This window comes from Branchiostoma belcheri, unplaced genomic scaffold (assembly GCF_001625305.1).
Source record: "Branchiostoma belcheri isolate BF01 breed outbred unplaced genomic scaffold, Haploidv18h27 scaffold129, whole genome shotgun sequence".
NCBI classification, from domain to species: domain Eukaryota; kingdom Metazoa; phylum Chordata; class Leptocardii; order Amphioxiformes; family Branchiostomatidae; genus Branchiostoma; species Branchiostoma belcheri.
This window is the reverse complement of record NW_017802702.1, coordinates 460556-467158: the sequence shown is the minus strand read 5'-3', so window position 1 is coordinate 467158 and position 6603 is coordinate 460556.

Sequence of the window (6603 nt, the reverse complement as noted above, 5' to 3'; positions counted from 1 at the left end):
AACATTGTCATATACATTTGTACTCTTAATCCAGAAAAAAAAAAGAAACCCTTATTGTTTCGGCTGACCACGCTTTGGATGTATCACAAGTGGACCAAAAGTAGTAAGATAATAAAAATATATATAAAAATCATATTTCTAATATCTATTTTCTGTCAAGGAAGCTAACCAGAAAAGCTTTTTAAAAGAATACAAGTTAAAAATATCAAGGAAGGATTAGAAATATATTCTTAAGGTTTTTAATCAAGAATACATTGTAAATTAAAACTAAATGTATCACAACCAGTCATGACAAAGTTCACCAGATATGACAAGACTGTGTCAAAACCATATATGACAAAATGTATCATAACCTGAGATATGACAATTGTATCATAACCAGATATGACAAATGTATCATAATCTGAGATATGACAAATGTATTACAGTCTGAGACAAATATATCAAAACCAGACATGACAAATGTATCAAAACCAGATATGATATATCTGATATGATATATCATAACCAACTTGACAAATATACCATGTAACCAGATATGACAAATGTATCATAAACTGAGATATGACAAATGTACCATAAACTGAGATATGACAAATGTATCATAAACTGAGTTATGACAAATGTATCATAAACTGAGATATGACAAATGTATCATAAACTGAGATATGACAAATGTATCATAAACTGAGTTATGACAAATGTATCATAAACTGAGATATGACAAATGTATCATAAACTGAGTTATGACAAATGTACCATAAACTGAGATATGACAAATGTATCATAAACTGAGATATGACAAATGTATCATAAACTGAGATATGACAAACATATCATAAACTGAAATATGACAAATGTATCATAAACTGAGATATGACAAATGTATCATAACCAGATATGACAAATATAGCCAGATATGACAAATGTATCAAAACCTGATATAACAAAAGTATCATAACCAGATGTGACAAATGTATCATCACTAAACATGTCAAATGCATCATAACTAGATATGACCAAATAATATCAGTAACACGTGTGCAACAAATGATGACACCAGATGGATTCAACGGACACAAACCAGGCTCGACTTATGGACAATGATTCACGGATCTGTAAATATGTGTGTGCATGGCCCGCTTAATTAGCTTAAACATCTAATTTAGTCAATTATCAATTGTGTGTGTGTATGAGTGTGTGTGCGTGCGTGTGTGTGTGTGTGTATGTGTATGTTTGTGTGTGTGTATGTGTGTGTGTGTGTGTGTGTGTATGTTTGTGTGTGTGTATGTGTGTGTGTGTGTGTGTGTATGTGTGTGTGTGCGCGCGCGTGTGTGTTTTTGTGTGTGTATGTGTATGTGTGTGTGTGTGTGTGTGTATGCATGTTTGTGTATTTTGTGTTTTTATATGTGTATGTATGCCTGAGTCTGCATATGTAGGTGTGTTACGGTATGTGTGCATCTGTATGTTTCAGTAACCGTTGTAATCAAGTATGACATTGTTAGAAAATGTAGTGTGTGTGTGTGTACAATGTATTATTGTCTGTTGTATGTGTGTATGTTTGTGTGTTAGTGTGCATGCGACAGTCTGCATGCATGTGTATGTGTGTGCATGTATATTTTTGTTTTTGTTCGGATCTGTGTCTACTAGGATCTAGATCTGTGTGTTTGTGTGTGTGTGAGGGGGGTTTATGAGTGCATGTGTGTGTGTCGTTGTGTGTGTGTGTGTCGTGTGTGTGTGTGTGTGTCTGTGTGTGTGCAACTATATATACTTACTGTATAATCTAAAACTGTTATGTGTATGGCATGCATCATATCAAATTCATGTTGTATGCATTGGTACATCACCAAACCACTTAACTGCTTTGCATGAAATGCGTAATAAATAAAATTGATAAAATTTCAATGGGATTTGTCATCTTTTGTGGGGACACTTTTAATATATGATAATGACCATCACTTCATGTTGGTTTCCTTGCCCATACCTTAGGCCACAGCAAGTAATTCTTATGGATGACATCAGCGTGCACATTGATTTTTTTTCATGATTTGGGGAAAAAAACAAAGAATTTTGTTTTGGCATGTTGACTGTGATCAACATGCCAAAACTGGGCGAATATGTCTGTGGATATGTTGGAACTTGGATGACAGATAGATAGATACGAGGAGAGAAGACAAGACATTAGGCTCTGATTGATTGTTTTGACTTTTCATTAACACATCAGTTTAGACACATTAAGTTCATACTGGCTTATGAAGCAGATCATGTAAGGTGTCCCAGAGTTCAAATGTCAGTTTTTGACCTGGGTACCATCTGTATTTGTTACACCGCTCCGATACCCAGGCTATTTGTTTTGTCTTCCGGATAGGCAATGCTGCTGAATACAGCAGTTGCATACTGAGTATGTAAATTAGGTCAATATTTGCATACTTAGTTTCTATTAAAGGTCCCATAATCATGAAAATACGCTGTTCCTTTTTCGAATTATCTGCTTTCAAATATTGATAATGTTCTACCGAAAGTCCCCTACAATTCTAGAACAAGCTACTATTGGGACCATAGAACTGTCCTTGGTACTGAATTATCCTTCCATGCCTCCTGTTGTACCAAAATACCATTATCCCAAGCAGCGCTATCCCATTCCCATGGCAATACATTTGCCTTGACGAATCACAAGAGTAATTTATAATTTGCTGCGGGAAAGCTCTGCATGGGAGAATGGATAATTACAAAGTTAAGATAGTTTTTTAAGTGTATGATGATTTCTAACGTGAAGGACCTCAAAGTGACTCACTTCGATGTTGTAAAATCATAGTAGGGAAATGTGAAAAACAAGTTTGATTTTGATGAAACTACAAAATGTTCAAAAGCAAGAAACAAGAAGCCATAGGTAACAATCCTCCGTGAAGTTTTATATTTTGCAACGAAATTAATCCCAAGCGTCAACGCCAGACGTACTGTGCAGACATGGCAACGGTTAATACAATGAGGGCGCGTTATAACCATAAAAAGACCTCAATCCATTACTGCTTCCAGGGCATGTAAAGATACTGTGCTTCAAGTCCGAAGTTCATTTTAATTACACACACACAATCATTGCATTCACATAAACATCGGACTATCATGGTAGTAACAAAGACAGTCCCACCGTCTTACCGTTCCTGTTATACCACTTAAATAAGGAATACTTATCATAACACGATGGTCATATTTGGGCCCAAAAGTCCCACTCCGCTACTATGGAGATCGAATCCCCCGAACCCGCGAATCTTGTTCGATATGACGTCATTCGAATAGAGCGGGCGTTCGATCTGGGGTTACCCGCGGTCATTTACAGTAAAGCCGCTACAACCGGCTACTTCAAGCCCCTTTTTATTTGGGAACCACGGAACAGGAAAAATCCACCTTTCCATAAATATGAACCGTTTTCCAAACATTACATCTATGCCGTGATTTTATTGTGGATATGTAACATGTAACGAAGCTACTGCCGTCATCGTGGGTGACCTTGAAGGTCAGAATTCTTGTTGACGCTGTTATAAATTCCAGGTCCCCATATCCAAGCGGCACAGCATGCGTGCAAACATGGTATTTTAATCATTCCCAAAAATCGCTCAAATTACCTCATTGAGGGCTTGTTTGAAAGAGGAACGATTTCCGCAGATTTCTGTCTTAGGGATTTTTTTAATATGGCCGCGATTATGAATTATCGGTATTTAAAGTTAAAACACTGCGTTTTTAGCTCTTCTTTTGACTGTAAGTCGCGTTTTAGTTAAAAAATAAAAAAATCCTAAGACAGAAAGTTTAAATTTACTGTAATATTTCTAAAAATCCAAAAATTTAACCTTATTTTTAATTTTCGGGGCCTCTTAAAATCAGTTGTTTGGTTCTCGTGAACCCTTTTTAAAATCCGAAATTGATCTCATTTGGAAGCAAATGTACACAAAGTGGAGCAAAGGCAGTGCAAGAATAACATTTGAGGTAAACAAAATCAATTATTACATTTTATTTTGACGAGTATTTACTCTCCAATTACTTTTGTTTATTTTCAAATTTTACCCGTTATCCCCGGGCCGGCCCGGGACTCCCGCGCGGCCACGTTCGAACACGTTCTGTAACCCGATACCTCCCTAGTAATGCGACTTTTAGCCTAGCAACCGACCGCCGTGTAAGCAAATAATCTCATTTTCACCTGAGCGAAGTGAGGAAAGTGGTGTAAAATGCCTTTCTCAAGGGCACAAGATCGGTGGCATGTCAACCTGGGACCTCTAGGTTCCGAGTTACGCATTCTGCCGCTACACCACACGACCCACATAACAGTTGCCCAGCAATGAACACTTGCATCACGGCCAACAATTGCTGTATCAGTACATCGGCAACTGGCCGTAATAAAAAACCCAGACAGCCATATTACCAGTTACCGCTCATGTCAACTGCATGGCAAAGGCAACAAAACTACAACAGCTAGTATATCAAACGCATGATCTGATTATGAATGAAGTTTAAACTGTAATGGCCGGATCCAACACAAGAAAATGGACTCACCCAAATTTTCGACTGTACAACTCCAGGTTTTATCAAGGAAAGCAAAATCCACCGCTTCACATGTCACAGATAACACATGTGACCCCGTGAGCAGTGGATCATAGGTTACAGAAAGTCTGTGGCGCCCCCCGTCTCTACTCACGGTAAGGCGATATACGTTAATTACACAACTACATTCAACTACTGGTAGTTAGAGAGCATTTCATATAAATACCTTTTTCAAGGTGGTGGACTTTAAGTGCCCATCGGCACGGAAGCGAAGTCCGACCGTGGAAAGAAACGGTACCACCCGTAGCCTCGCCAAGGCAAGGCGTAATACGCTTTCTACACAACTTCTACTCTCCAAGCAGACTCCGAGGGGTTTGGGGTTATTTTGGGCATGTTTTAGGCTTTTTTATCAGGGTTTCTCTTTTGCACTGGAATTTTTTCCCCCAACCCTAAGTGTGCAAAAGAGAAACCCTGATAAAAAAAGCCTAAAAACACACTAAAATAACCCCAAGTCCAAACCTCTGCTTGGAGAGTACACAGCTACAGCAGCTACGCGTAGTTAGAAAGCCTTTCTCATATTCATAAAGTACACACCCTCAAGGCAGTTGACTCTAAGTGCCTATCGGTACGTACAAAAGCGAAGTCAAACGGTCTAAAAAGACGGTCCCACCCGCTAGCCTCGCGTATAATGCCTACTACAAAACTACAGCAAACTACATGTAGTTAGAAAAACTCTCCGTGCCGACTCGGCCTGGGTGAACCACCACTCAGCCACGTTGGCCCGTGGATGAGCACTGACCTGCCCGTCGGTGCCCGTCGGGGATGTAGCCCCGGCCGGTCCCGGTCGGGCTCAGGAGTCGGGCGGGCATCGGCTGTCGTGGTCACAATTAAAATTTCCTTCAGTAGCATTTTGTTAAAAATTTTGTCACCCTCTTTGGTCGGTCTCCGGCAGGCATCCGGCAGGTACCCGGCAGATTCTCTGATGATGTCTTGAACTGACCTATACGTAATGCAGAATTCACGCTTTTGTTGTGATCATTTGATCTGTGACGTCACACATTTTACCCGGGTTTACGAAGTACACACCTTTATTCTGTTCATCTGGCCTGTGACGTAACAAATGTGTCTCGGTGGACTGCCGGCAACCGGAGGGGTACCTCTCGGTGTTTTCACGGTGAGGTCACGGCGCCTTTTTTGTCAGCGGGGTAACAGCACACTGCCAGAGTACATGTAGGTACACTTGTACTGAACAGGTTTGTTGCTCACGATCGGGTTGTGAGCTCGCAGGGTCTCCAGACTTTGGTTACGTGTCCTGTCGATTTCGTGATTTGGGTGACGGATGCTTGTCTGAGAAATCACTTTTTTTTGCTGTAGTTGAAATCACATTCGACGCCGAAGTGGGCGCACTCGTAGGAGAGGCATGGGGCATACGATCGGGAAGTGAGCGCGCGGACAACTTCACTTGCCTGGATGCGCGCCCCGTATTACAGAGTGGAACATGTGCCAGCCGACTTGTTAAAGAAAACAAAGACTTCCGAGACATGTTCAAACTCCTAGGGACAAAATGGCAGCTGTCAGGTGACCTTTTCCGGAAACTCCAGCGTTTCACTTGCCATATGTACTCTTCCCGGCCGGGAACAAGTGACATCAATCCTTGCTGCATATCGGCGGCATGAAAGATTATTCGAGTGTCAGCCTCTTCCTGAGTTCAACTCTGGGACGATGTTAATATTCTCTGATGTAATCTTGTGACACTCTTCCTCACATGCAACGAAAAGCGCCTTGCCGTGTAGTTTTCTTTTGTACTTGTACTTGCCTTTCTTTCATTCCTCAGCGATGAATCTTACAAGTGATTCACTTGGAAGAAGAAATAACTAATAAGTCCTACAAGTATTCATTTATTGTTTACCATTAACCTTTGCCAGGTTTTGATGATGATTTAAACTGATTAGCGTCAAAGTATGGCTTGTTTTGTGGCTAAGTCTTGAAGCAAGTTACATCTGCAACGTTTCTTTCTATTGTTGTATATAATAGTGTGGTTTACTTTGTCAAATGCTCATAATGAATTTC